General features: G+C 43.8%; 1 long non-coding RNA gene across 1 annotated transcript; it reads left to right on the forward strand.

Moving 5' to 3' along the window:
• The first annotated feature begins 8,055 nt into the window (after positions 1–8,055).
• LOC308590170 lies at positions 8,056–14,571 on the forward strand. The gene is made up of 4 exons (XR_014009698.1): positions 8,056–8,180; positions 11,794–11,903; positions 12,301–12,414; positions 14,237–14,571. It is a non-coding gene; the product is annotated as an uncharacterized lncRNA (long non-coding RNA).
• Positions 14,572–15,089: the final 518 nt, after the last annotated feature.

Below are 15,089 nucleotides of genomic sequence, written 5' to 3' on the forward strand. Positions count from 1 at the left end.
TCACCTGCATTCTTGCATTAAAACAAAATGGAGAAAATACATTGGAAATACATTGAGTTCAGTCTTGGTTTGTGGGGTGGAGGGTGGGGAGCAAGGAATTTTTCTACAAATCGGTATGCAAAGTTGCAAATTTGTTGAAGAAAGGTCTTTCTCCTGTTTGGTTGCTTTCACGATCCACATTTAAAAGCAACACATTCTGATCTGCGTTGGATTTTTCATCCAACAGCAGGTGTTTACACAATGTCAGCATGCTTTCATTTTGTAAGGCAGGTGTGCCTCCTCCTCATCATCATCATATTTATTACTCACCCTTCGCCAGCAGGGTGGATGACAACAATGTGAAAATCGAAATTAAAGCAGTTAAAACAGATTACAATCACAGGAATGGGAAGGGGCTTCAGCCCCTCAGGGGATGTATGGGGATGGGGCAAAGCCTCCATCTGCTGGAAACCTAACTATTTCTGCTCAGAGGTGTCCCGCTGAATCAGTGGGGCTTACTCCCAGCTGAGCCTTTGCACATCTAGTCCCACTGTTAAACAGAGTCATGGAATCATAGAGTTGGAAGGGACCTTGAGGGTCATCCAGCCAATCCCTTGCTATGCCCACAGCCATCCCTAGGTGGGCGCAAATAATCAACCTTCTGGTTAACAGCCAGGCGTGCTGACACATTGCACTAGCTATTGTCTAGTTAATGTATACAGTGGTACCTTGGGTTACAGATGCTTCAGGTTACAGACACTTCAGGTTACAGACTCCACTAACCTAGAAATAGTACCTCAGGTTAAGAACTTTGCTTCAGGATGAGAACAGAAATCGCACAGCGGCAGCGCGGCGGCAGCAGGAGGCCCCATTAGCTAAAGTGGTGCTTCAGGTTAAGAACAGTTTCAGGTTAAGAACGGACCTCCAGAACGAACTGAGTTCTTAACCCGAGGTACCACTGTATTGCATGTATAGCCTTACAGCACAATGCTCAGCATGTCAACAGAAGTCCAGATCAAGGGAAGCAATAGTACCACTCTATTCTGACTTAGTCAGACCACACTTGGAACACTGTGTCCAGTTCTGGGCGCCATAATTTAAGTTGGATGTTGACAAGCTGGAACGTGTGCAGAGGAGGGAGACAAAGATGATCAAGGGTCTGGAAACCAAGCCTTATGAGGAGCACTGGAAGGAGCTGGGTATGTTTAGCCTGGAAAAGAGGAGGTATGATAGTCATCTTCAAATATCTTAATGGCTGTCACATGGAAGATGGAGCAAGCTTGTTTTCTCCCGCTCCGGAGGGTGGGACACGAACCACTGGCTTCAAGTTACAAGAAAGGAGATTCCAACTAAACATTCGGGAAAAACTTCCTGACACTAAGAGCTGTTCAGCAGTGGAACGGACTCCCACAAGAGGTGGTGGACTCTCCTTCCTTGGAGGTTTTTAAGCAGAGTTTGGGTGGTCATCTGTCATGGGTGCTCTAGCTGAGATTCCTGCATTGCAGGGGGTTGGACTAGGTGACCCTTAGGGTCCCTTCCAATGCTGTAATTCTATGATACTATGAAATGAAATGCCTGAAATGCAGTTTGTGACCATTCAAATTAGAGCTACCACGTAGACAGGATAAGCACAGGGATCTTCTCAAATGAAACGGAATGTGCCGGGCTACCTATGTGCCAGACTATCTGCTTGAAAAAAAGACACTGGCTTGACCATTAAAAAAAACACACACACAACACAACACAACACAACCTATTCTCTTCTGCAGACTCAACTCTTATAGCTGTAAAACTATAAGATTGGAAGGGATACCCAGAGGGCATCTGCCCAACCCCAATCCTAGAACAACATAAATCACAACACTTGAATTTATTTATTTTTAATCTGGAGGAGTCGGAATTGGGCTTGGCTTAACCAGAGGAGGAACGGCCGCTGGGAGGAGCGCCGAAAGAAGAAACACCATTATACATCTGCATCACCACAACCAAATGCTTACATCTTCCCCAGCTGCAACAAAACATGTCTCTCCCATATTGCTCTCTGCAGCCATGGCAAACACTGTAAACTCTCCCAACGGTTTACTTCACTCCCGAAGTCTCACTCTTCAGTTGTCTCCCGAGACAGATGGATGCCGACTGCAACAATCTTTAGAGATAACTCTCTCTTTTTCTAACTTGAAAGAATCAGCTAAAGGAAGAATTATTGGGTGCATGGCTTTAAAAGAGCCCTAGATAAATTCATGAAGGATAAGGCTGTCAGTGACTACTAGCCACAGTGGCTATGCTCTGCCTTCAAAGTCAGGGGCAGTAATGCTCTGGATATTGTTTGCTGGAAACCACCGGGGGGTGCTCTTGTACTGGGGCCCTTCTCGAGGGTTTCCCACAGACATCTACAGTAGGTGGCGTCTCTGAGGATGGTGGATGAGTTGCTACAGTAGGCTGTTCTGACATTCTGTGCAATTCGACAGGAGCTGTCCAGCCCAGCCTATGACTCTAGCATCCAGAATCTGCAACCGATCCTGGATAATACCCTCCCCTTTCACAGGCCATTGTTCTTCTTCCAGTGTAATAAATGCCATAATCTGCAAGCGGTCCACTTCTGCAATTCTGCATAGGACAAACACACTAATCGCTTTGCAACCGAACCAATGCATACAAATAAGTTACCACCCAGAGTGGGAATACTGTATTCATTAAACAGTAGAGCAGTGTTTCTCTTTTTTAGAAATAATAGCTATTGAAGTTTTCCAATCAAACCAAATTATACACTGTATTTTTGCTCCATAAAACGCACCTGACCATAAGACGCACCTAGTTTTTAGAGGGGGAATGCAAGGGGGGGGGGAATTCTTTAAAGGGAGCGCTGAGCAGAGCCTGGGATCAGCGCTCCCTTTCAGAGCCTCCCGCCTGCATTCGCTCCATAAGACGCACGCACATTTCCCCTTACTTTTTAGGAGGGGAAAAGTGTGTCTTATGGAGCAAAAAATACGGTATTCCAAATTATACAAATTATCCAATAATCAAACAAATCCCAAAGTTATGCCTAATTATAAATTATTTTTATTTTTAGCTGACTTCCCATGCTTAGAGATCGGAGGGAATCGTAATCATCAGATAGTTCTACTGCATTTCAAAATATTACAATAATTCCCTTAATACATTCTGCATTTTCGACAGCCTCTGCGTTCATTCTGCAAGTGAGTTTAAGTCCAAATAAAATGTTTCTGTGTGGATTTTACATCTTTACTCTTCTTCTTCTTTATAGTCCAAATCTGTACTCCAAGATTCCCCTCTGTAAATTCACATCCTCTCTTCACAAACTGGTGTTTCTGCCGAATCAGTCCAGGAGCCTTTCACTGCAGATAGCTGCCACATTGGCACACAGTCCAGATAATGAGATGTCTCTCCTACTCCAGGGGAGTCTTTTGATCTTCCTCCAGGAAGCCAAGAGCCAAAAGCCTTGATTTTCCCATTCCTCCCCCCCATCATTTCCACACAGTTAGTAATCATTAGAGTTATTAAAACCTTATTATATCAACAAATGCAAAATTTTTAGTCTCATTTGCTTTCATAAGTCCGGCAGTCGTTCCTTGCAGAGGGGATTCGCCAAATGTAATCACATAGGCAAATATCAAAGGAAAGTAAATAAAGGCTCAAACCCCCCCTTTCCGTTCCGTCAAACCGGCATCTCAGATGATAGTCCCTTTTCCAATCAGGTCTTCTAGGTCTTCAGAGGCTGAATTAATTAGCAGAAAAAATCCTCCCTCTTTGCTCAAAGCATGTCCATTATTTAAATCCAATTTTTCATCATAAGAAATGGCGACTTGTCGCTCGCGGAGACAGCTTTGGAGAGTGCCAGAATCGCATGGGGGCTTTCCAACCAGTGCCCTCCAGCCCCTTATTCCTCCTGGATTTGGGGCCAGGTGTTGGGCGACTGCGGATGAGACTGTTTCCTCCGGCCCTGGAGGAATTTGGGAGGCTGATTACTCCCATCTCAGCCTCCAATTGCCTGTGTGAAACGGAGACTATGGAATTTCAGCCATCTTCTGTGGCAACTAGCTGGAAGCCTGAGTAGAGCAGTATTTTTCAAGCTTGGGTCCCCAGTTGTTGCTGGACTACAACTCCCATCATCCCTGACCACTGTTCCTGCTAGCTAGGGATGATGGGAGTTGTAGTCCAAGAAGAAATGGTGACCTATGCTTGAGAAACACTGTGTAGAACTTTGATTCCCTGCCCTACCTTCACGGATATTCATGTTTTATAGGTTCAGAGGAAATTAACTGCCTCTTACTGAGCTAGACCCACTAGTATAGCTAGGGGGTGGGGTGCACTGGGTGGCCACTTACAGTGCGCCCGAGCCACATGTCTCTCATGGGAGTGACGCCGTAGCTCTGGTGCCTGCAGGCACCGCCCACCTGAAAAGGCAGTGTGGGGCTCACTTCTTTTCAGGTAGTGCGGTGTCTGCAGCTGAGGGGGAGGCGGCAGCAGAGCAGACTCCATGCAGTCTCTGGCTCCATGCAGTGCAACCTGCCCTGGCTTGCCCCAGGCACCTGAGGAGCTAGCTATGCCACTGGCCACACCCATTGACTCCAGAATCAAGGGGGCAAGCAGGTGCAACGGAAGGAATTCAAGCTCATTTGAAGATTGCAGGAGTTTCCTCACACATCACTAGGACTAGGAGTCCTAGTGATAAAGTGGAACAAAGAAATGCAGATCTGGTGCTTTTGTTTTCTATGTCAACATCTTTGAGGCTGCTTTGGAGTTGGAAGCTTGTCTCATCTCCATGGGCTGCAGAGGTCCCTACCAGAACAGCTGGCAAACAGTTTACACAACAGGTCGAGGCTGCTGGGTCATCAAGACTCCAAAGCGTTTCTTGATGGTGATCCTGTGTCAAGAATATTTGTCATCTGGAGAAAAGCAGGCAGGATGGGCTGAAGACATTGGCTGGCCAGTGGGATCCACCTACTTGAGAGTGTAGACCCTATTTCCTTGCTCATCAAGGTAGTACTGCAGAAACATTGCTGCGGGTTATGAAAGCATTAGCAATATACCTGCAGACGGATTAAAAGAGCTTCTTCTTATCAATATACACGTGTTTCCATACAACCCATGCGCACATTAGCCCCACCCATTGGCTCATCTAGCTTAGCGTTGCCTGTGCCTGGACTGAGAAAAAAACCCCACTGTAGTCCTCTTGGTATTCTTGGACTTCAACTTCCATCAGCCCCAGGTTCTCCAGGGTTTCAGAGTAGGTTTTCACTCAGCTCTACCTGGAGATGCCATTGAAAATTAAACCTGAGACCTTCCGCATGCAAAGCAGAGGCGCTGTACCACTAGGGTACAACTCCAAACATTACAATCTACCAGGGCACCGCCAAAGACCTAAAGGTGGGCCTCTTGAATAAAGGGCTTTCAAAGGACAGATTCAGCACGAAACTGCAGTTACAATTAAATCAGGAAGTGCATTTGGGTCTGGACAGAGACAAAGATTTTCATTCTAAGTTAACTCTGTCAGTGCTATTGAGTTGTTGATTTTATCAGATGTCACAACATACATATATATATATATATATATATATAATTTTAATTTATTTTTCATTTAATATTATACATTCACATCATCTTTATCCACTATACCACCTTGGCTCTTAGAGCCTCTCGACTTCCTTCCCTCCTGCCTCAGACAACCCTGCTAGTGATGTTAATTGCTTGCAATAATCTTTCAGATATTATATGAATTTATTCCAGTCTTTTTTGAATACTTGATTGTGCTGGTTTTGGATTTTTCCTGCCAGCTTCGCCAGTTCTGCAAAGTCCATCATCTTCATCTGTCACTCTTCTTTCATTGGTACTTCTTGTTGTTTCCATTTTTGGGTTAAAAGAATTCTTGCCGCAATTGTTGCATACATAAACAGTCTTCAATCTTCCCTTGGCATCTCTTCACCCACTATACCCAATAGGAAGGCTTCTGTTTTTTTAACAAAAGTATTTTTAAACACTTTCTTTAACTCATTATATACCATTTCCCAGAAAGCCTTTCCCTCTTTGCAAGTCCACCACATGTGGTAAAAGTTACCTTCCCTTTCTTTACATTTCCCACACTCATTGCTTCTTGTCTTGTACATTTTAGCAAGCCTTGTTGTTGTTTAGTTGTTTAGTCATGTCCAACTCTTCATGACCCCATGGACCAGAGCAAGCCAGGCACTCCTGTCTTCCACTGCCTCCCACAGTTTGGTCTATCTCATGTTCGTAGCTTCAAGAACACTGCCCAACCATCTCATCCTCTGTCGTCCCCTTCTCCTTGTGCCCTCAATCTTTCCCAACATCAGGGTCTTTCCCAGGGAGCCTTCTCTTCTCATGAGGTGGCCAAAGTATTGGAGCCTCAGCTTCAGGATCTCTCCTTCCAGTGAGCACTCAGGGCTGATTTCCTTCAGAATGGATAGGTTTGATCTTCTTGCAGTCCATGGGACTCTCAAGAGTTTGGCTGGTGTTTAGCAAGTTTAGCTTCTATACATCTATACATCATTTTCGTAACATTTTCTTTAAGTGCACTGCATGCAGTAAAATTAATGCCTTCCTTCCACAACCTTTCCCAAGATTCTAACTGAACATTATATCCAAAATCTTTAGCCCATTGTATCATCACCCCTTTAACCTCCTCATTCTTAGTGTGCCATTTCAATAGTAATTTATATATTTTCAATAACATTTTCTTTTTATCATCCAATAGTTATCAGAGGTCAAAACTGTTGCAAAGCCCCACCCTGGTTTCCACACTGTTCTGGATCCAGTTCAAGGTGCTCATGTTAATGTTTAAACCCTCAAATGGCTCAGGGCCTCAGCTGCCTCTTTCCTGACAGACCCCCTTGGGTACTAAGACTGGCAGAGGGTGTCCTTTTGGGTGTTCCACTACCCTCAGAAATTTGAGGGAGTGGTGGTCAGGGAGAGGACATTCTTTGTAGCAGCCCCTAAACTGTGGAACTCCTTCCCCACAAAGGACCCACCTTATTTCTGTACTTTGATTTTTTTAATAAAAAAACTCCGGTTTTAATCTTATGCAGATTTACATATAAGCTAAACAAGCTATAGCTTAGGGCCCCACTCTCTTGCCCCCCCCCCCCAAAAAAAGGGAAAAAAAAACTGGATGTACATTTCCAAAACTGTATTTCAGTTCAACAATTACTTTGATAAAATACCTATTTTGTTATGTGCAAATGGCTTTAGATACCTATTAGGTCCATAAATTACCATATAGCATATATGCAACACAAAAAACAGCAACAATTTGTTGTTGAAAAGGGACAACAGTACATATAAAGGGCCCCATTACCTTCAGTAGCTTAGGGCCTCATCAAACCTAAATCCGGCCCTGATCTTATGTAACATTGTGGTTTAATATTCATGTTGTGCTTAAATTGTTGTAACTTGCCCAGGGACATTAGGGCGAAGTGATACTGTAAAACGACAAGAAGAACACAATCTTCAAAGCATCATAAAAAAATCTATTCCAGTACAGATGCAGACTGGGAAAGATCTCAACGTAAAACACTTGTTGAAAGATTCATTGACCATCTAACTTACACCCTGGCTGTTGCTCCTGATGGAGATTAACTTGTAAGCCTCCAGAGAAGGCTTGCAGATGCTGTTGGAAAGCCCACAGGGAGGGCAATTGGTTGTGGTTCTTCCTCTGATCTTGCCTCTGATTCTGGACGGAATCCACTGCAGTCATGACAAGTAACCATTGAAAGGCCTTTCCTCCACATATCTGCTTTATTCTCTTATAAGGCCATCACCACATCCCATGGAAGCAAAGTAACATTTTAACATGCATAATCATAGTAATGCCAGTGGCCTGATGGGGAGCTAGAAGAGACCCCTCCCCGGTTATCACATCAGCTGCGGAAAAGGGTTATGTTCCTCTGTGTGTGTGCAACCAGGGCCCTATTTATAGATTATTCCTATTGCATGCATGTGTGCATGCAAGATTTAATCCAGTTTCATGGAAACGAAACTGTGTAATGATTAACAATAGGTATGGGAATAGCTAATAGGAAGACACTGAAAGAATCACCAGCCACACAATGACTCACTTTATAAAGGTTGGCATCTGAGTTCCGTACCTGATGTTGGGCTGTTGGAGAAAGGCATCCTGTCTACCTTGCACTGAGAAACACCCTACCTGCACTCCCGGAAAAATTGTGGTAAGTTCAACCATCCCTTTTATATGACTCTCTCTCTCTCTCTCTCTCTCTCTCTCTCTCTCTCTCTCTCTCTCTCTCTCTGTATATATATATATGCATATATGCAGGTTTTGGTGTCTTCGGGTGTCTTCCCGTGTAAGAGTTGGGGTGCCTAGGCGACGTTTCGACGAGGTCTCACTCGTCATCTTCAATTTCTAGTTTCTCGTAGGTTCTTGTCAGCTGGAAGGTTTCCTCCCCGTAGAGGTGAGATATTTGCTTTCGTAGATTTTCACGGGTACAGGAATGCAGGTTTTGGTGTCTTCGGGTGTCTTCCCGTGTAAGAGTTGGGGTGTCTAGGCGACGTTTCGACGAGGTCTCACTCGTCATCTTCATGACGAATGACGATGACGAGTGAGACCTCGTCGAAACGTCGCCTAGACACCCCAACTCTTACACGGGAAGACACCCGAAGACACCAAAACCTGCATTCCTGTACCCGTGAAAATCTACGAAAGCAAATATGCATATATATATATATGTATGCAATCATTACAGAAAAGAGAAAAATACCTACATATAATTGATATATTATAATAATTTGTTTAATGTTGTACAACATAGAAAAACCATTATATTTGTCCATATTTAAGTTACATTTATATTCTGCAAATGCAGTAAGTGGATTCCATTTATCCCTTTAAAAAACCAGCATCTTTATTGTCTACTTTCTGTGGCGATAATTCAGTTCTGTAACCTTATCCATTTTTTATACCTTTTATTTTTATTTCCTTTCACTTTTTTCCATTATTATTATTATTTATTTATTTTTGCAAAGAGCATGCCAGCAGCTACTCTTAGATTCTGCATTTACTCTTTATTTGTGGGTCAAAATACCCTAATATAATTACCGGAGCCCAATGGCAATGTGCAAGTTCTTACTAATATTATCTCTACTACCTCTCCCCTAAAAACTTTAATCATTGGACAAATACAGGAAATATCTTTCACGTCCACCTTCAAATATCCACCTATTCAACACTTAAATAATCACACAGTGTAAATTTTACACATGTAAAGATAGAGCAGTTTGAAATGATTTTCTCCAGTGTTAAAACAAAGAGATTGTGTTGCTTCCTGAACATGAAGGAGGCTGTGGCAAAACCACTCCTTAAGAAACCGTCCCTGGACTCAGAAAATCTAAGTAACTACCAGCCATTTGCCAATCTCCCGTTCTTGGGCAAGGTTATTGAATGATGATGATGATAATAATAATAATAATAATAATAATAATAATAATAATAATAATAATAATAATAATTTATTTATACCCTGCCCATCTGGCTGAGTTTCCCCAGCCACTCTGGGTGGCTCCCAATCGAGTGTTAAAAACAATACAGCATTAAATATTAAAAGTTTCCCTAAACAGGGCAGCCTTCAGATGTTGTTTAAAGTTAGGATAGCTGCTTATTTCCTTCATATTTGAAGGGAGGCTGTTCCACAGGGCGGGCACCACTACCGAGAAGGCCCTCTGTCTGGTTCCCTGTAACCTCACTTCTGGCAATGAGAAAACCACCAGAAGGCCCTCAGTGCTGGACCTCAGTGTCCGGGCTGAATGATGGGGGTGGAGACCCTCCTTCAGGTATACTGGACTGAGGCCGTTTAGGGCTTTAAATGTCAGCACCAACACTTTGAATTGTGCTCGGAAATGCCAATGTAGGTCTTTCAAAACCAGTGTTATGTGGTCCCGGCGGCCATTCCCAGTCACGAGTCTAGCTGCTGCATTCTGGATTAACTGCAGTTTCCAGGTCACCTTCAAAGGTAGCCCCACGTAGAGCACATTGGAGTAGTCCAAGCGGGAGATAACTAGAGCATGCACCACTCTGGTGAATCAGTCTGCGGGCAGGTAGGGTCTTAGCCTGTGTACCAGGTGGAGCTGGTAGACAGCTGCCCTGGACACAGAATTGACCTGTGCCTCCATAGACAACTGTGAGTCCAGAATGACTTCCAAGTGGTGAATGGTTGTGAACCAGATCCAGGCACTCTTGGAGAAACCTAATTTTCTAGATCCATTTTAATCAAGGTTTTGGCCCATTTGGGGCACACACATGGAGTGTCCTTGTTAATTCTCCTCGACCTTTCCATGGGTTTCTGTACCATCAACCATGGTATCCTTCAGGAACGGCTGTTCAAGTTAGGGCTGGGTTCTTGTTCTACTTGGACGGTCGTTTCCAGAGGGTGATGCTTGGAGAGTGCTCTTCAGCCCCATGGAGCCTTCACTGTGGGGTTCCTCAGGGTTCAATTTTATCACCTATGCTCTTTAACATCTACATGAAACCACTGCGTGGGGCTATCCGGAGTACATTGTCAACAATATGCTGATAACACACAGCTGTGCATCTTCTGTACATCTACGGGTGCGGCAGTGGATGTGCTGAACTTGTGTCTCACCTTGGTAATAGACTGGATGAAAGCCAACAAACTGAAGCTCAATCCAGATAAGACCGAGGTGCTGTTAGTGGGCAGTTCCCCAGCCTGGATGGATGGGAGGTTGCCTGTTCTTGATGGGGTTGCCGTCCTTTGGAAGGAGTGAGTATGTAGCTTGCGGGAGCCTTCTGGATCCATTGCTGTTGGTTTGAGGCTCAAGTAGCCTAAGTGGTGCAGAGTGCCTTCCATCAGTTTCGGCTGGTGGCCCAGTTGTGCCTATATCTGGACAGGGATAGTGTAATTTCTGTTGTCTCTGCTCTGGTAACCTCTAGGTTAGATGGCTGCAATATGTTAGATGTGGGGCTGCCTCTGAAGGCGGCTTGGAAATTCGGGCTGGTGCAGATTCTGGCCACCAGGTTGCTCACCGAGGCAAGACAGTTTGAGCATATCACACCAATCCTGGCCCAACTGTACCGACCACCAATTAGTTTCTCAACCCAATTCAAAGTGCTTTAAGGACCACCTCTCCCCATATGAATCATGGGTGACCCTTTTCTTCATGTGCCTCCTCCACAAGAGGTCTGGAGGGCGGTTGCACAAAAACATGCCTTTTATGCAGTGGTTCCCCATCTGTGGAATGCTCTCCAGGCAAAAACATTGCCAGGTTTTTGGTCTGTCTAACATTCTGTGTCCTTTTAAATATGTTTGTGAGAGGAGGGTTATGGGTTTGTTTTGTTTTCGTTCTTCCCTTTATTATGTATTTTGTATTTTTATCTATGAAGCGCCCTGAGGTCTTTGGGAGAAGGGTGGTATACACATTTAATAAATTAATTTTTAAAACAATTAATAAATTCTCATGTCAGAGAGGAACTCTAGCTCACTTCCAGAGTCCATGCCTTATTATTCAGAACCAGTCAGGAGGTGGCTCTTCCTGTCTTTGGCTCAGACCCCACCTATTGCTAGTTTCCCTGCCTTTCACCTCACCAGTGACCACTGTTTTTTTATTTCTGTGAGTGCCTTAGTTGTACTAGGAGATGACAAGCACCGCTACCCGTACCATGTGGATACTTTACAGCTAGAAGATGAGGAAATGGGAAACGTCAGCAAAACCATCACTCCACCACCTCAGTGATGAACTGGCATTTTAGAGACTCCAGTGAGTTCTGATTTTGAAAGTGCTTCCTTGCTGATTCTCTGAATGTTTCTGCAGATCCTTTAGCCCAGAAAATCTGTTTCATCAACTGAGTCTTCAACATTGCACTTCCTTCACCATGCAAGCTCTCCTGGGACTCCTCTTCTTCTCTCTGCTTCTTGCTACAGGTGAGGACTTAGTAGTTGATTTTCTTTCCACACCCCAGAGGGGAATTGTACTGAAGGCATTAATAAGGTGGAACAAGTTCAAAGCTGGAATCCTTTCACTTTGCATGAGGAAAAAATCAAGTATAATTCCTTCAAGCAAGGATTGCTTGGTTTGACAAAGGCAGGTATTGAACTCTGGAAGGACTCAGAGGCCATCTAAGGTGAGGGAGTTCTTCCTGACCTCTTGCTTAATTCATATTTTTTTTTGGGGGGGGGGAGCCATTGAATGCCGATTCCATCACCCATGGGAGACCCAACTCAGTTTATGTTCCAAGGTAATCTCATTATCCACTCAGGTGGGATTTACCCATTTTTTCAGGCAAATAACTCAAACATCTGCATCTCTTTCCTACTCCAGGTGCCTCTTTGCAGTGTGAGATTTGCACAGCCGTCGGACAAACCTGTTCCAGTGATAATGTGGAATGTGATCCTCAACTAGATACCTGTGCCGTTGTTCAGTATGAACCCACACGTGAGTGAAAAGGATCATTACCCAGGCCAGATGAATGAATGGGGTCCCTGGTTGCACAAATCATATAAACAAATGAAACTCTTGTTCTGTTGAATAGTCCAAAGCTGTCTCCAACTAACAGAAGCTGCTCAAGGTCTCAGCCAACTCTCTTTCCCAGCCCTGCAACCAGAGACCCTTTGACCAAAAGATTTCAAAGCGTGGGCCTGACTGCTGAGATGAGGTCCCTCTTTGTGAATGTGTCAGACTATCCTCCACCAGGGCCAGGCCTTTTTCAGTGACGGCTCCAACCTGGTAGAATGCTCTGTCCCATGAGACTAGGGCCCTGCAGGACTTGATTTCCTTCCACAGGGCCTGTAAGACAGAGCTATTCTGCCTGGCCTTCAGTTTGAATTAGCCTGATCCCCTATTCCCTTTTCCCTTTCCTTTTTTATGAAGAAACCCTTCTGGGACCCCAAATGTAAACTCTTCGCTGGTCTCCTGCTGGCCCTAGTAGGACCAACTTGGCCAGTTAGCCCTGGTGATCATTTGATGTTTACTGACTGGGGTTCCCCCCCCCGCGCCCTAAAATGACCCCTGAATTTTATTGACATTGATGCTGCATTTATGTTGCATTTTATGCTGTTTTTAAGTCATATTTTAATCAGTGTTTTATATTTGCTGTGAGCCGCCCTGAGCTATTATTATTATTATTATTTATGGAGGGATATTCGAGCCCCCTACAGGCATACAAACCGAACATCTGAAGGAGCATTGTGCTCAGCCTAACACTTCACCACAATTTCTCAGGTGTCTCCAAGACATGAACGGGCATCAATAAAGGAGTAGTGCTCACCCCTCAGATTCCCCAATTGAGACTTCATGCATTCATAACAAATGCTTGAATAGGGCTCCCATGGCTCCTGGTTTGTGTGAATTCTAATTTGGGTTCCATAGAATCTGAGTCAAATCACCATCATTTTTGTTTATGCTTTATCCTAAAATGCACATCTTGGTATGAATTTTGTGGTGTTTTTGAGCTGAAAGTTAAATTGCAGAAACTGAAATATCTATTGGTGGCAAGGAAAACATAGGTATAAAAGGAGAATTCCTCAATGCCAATATCCAAGTTTGCAGAAGTTCTCTCTGGTGAGAGAACCCCAGGAGAGATTTAAAATCACAAAATATGCAGCAAATATAGGCTGTTAGACCTTTAAAATATGCCCTTCTATGTTCATTCCAAGGTTACCCTCTTCCTCTAGCATAGAAAAAGATCACACATTTGGTACATTTAAAATGTTTTACTTACATTTTTTTCAAAGGTTTGGTTCATGTGCTTCTCCATACACCAGTGAGGAAATGCAGGCAGTAAAATTTAGCTTAATTACAGTGGTGAAAGTTCCTAAGTTATTGGTATAGGAATTCAAGAAAGGCTTGTTAGAGCCATGTGATCTGAGCTTGGATTAACCAGCTCAGTTCTCTTTACATGCTAAGCTTCTCAGGTAAACTGGGAGGGAACGATAGGCTTGATTACCTTCCCCCCAAGGCGAGGAGGCGTGACCTAGCTAAGCCTGGCAGGAGAGCTTGCTCTATGGCGTTAACCCCTTCATGTATTAATTAGACTTAAGCATGTTGGTTATATGAGGCTGGTTTCCCCCCCAATACCCCTGTGTTCTGCATATTAGTGTAGGGAATGAGAGTCAGCGTAAGTTGTTTTAAAACATGGATCAAAGGAGATCTTACAGCACTGCCGAGTGGGTGAATTTATGTGGGACGTAATGGCTCTGAACACTGAATCTGCTGGTCATTCAACTTTGGTTTGTTTGTTGATTTGTTTTATATCCAGCACCAAGCGTCACTGTCAGCAAAATAATTAAAGAATGTCTTAACAAGACTGTTTGTGAAAAAATGAAGGTAGGGGATACTGTTGCAGAGCATGGAAAAATTAAAACGTTTGAATGCAACAAGGCCCCTGGAGCAGCTGCATCTCTCCTCCTCGCTTTCTCCAGCCTCCTGTTGATGAAGAGTCTCCTGTAATGAAGCGCTGACAGCAGTGCAGAAGAGCCTCCTTCTCATTTCCATGCAAATACCTTCAGACCGAATCACGTGTTTCACTGGAGAGATCTGTTGTCATTTCTGATGTTTTGAGTAAGAACAAATAAAGAGGAAGAAATAAATAAACCTACTCTTGTTTTGAGGGTGAGAGGGGCGAGCAAGGCACGTATTTCCAACAATGTGATTGACTAGATACGTACCAGAAGTAAAATTGTTTGTGGAAATCCATAATTTTCAAGGAATGCTGATGTTTTCGGAGGAGAATTAAGATAGATTCTAGCATTATACAACCTTCTTAGGTTATGCAATATGTAATATTGTAATTATAAATTAATTCAGGATGCATTGCAACGATCAGTGCAGATCTCCATGTGTTGCCTTTCAGCTAGAACGATTATTTTCTGTGCATGCACATGGACAAATGATTAGGAGGGTTCCAATATCTTCTTTCAGAGTAACTTAAGTGGAGTTTTCCTTTGAGTTCCATTTTATGTGACAGTGCTTGCACATCATTCTCTTGAAAGTGAAGTACCTTGCATTTTCGGTGCTTAGCTTTGAGACGTATGACATCTGTAGCAGCAGTGTGCATACATGGGTGTGCCTGGGTAGAGTTGGGTTTCTACATCCTGCAGGGGAGCCTGCAG

Source organism: Podarcis bocagei (genome assembly GCF_964188305.1).
Source record: "Podarcis bocagei genome assembly, chromosome: 7".
NCBI classification, from domain to species: Eukaryota; Metazoa; Chordata; class Lepidosauria; order Squamata; family Lacertidae; genus Podarcis; species Podarcis bocagei.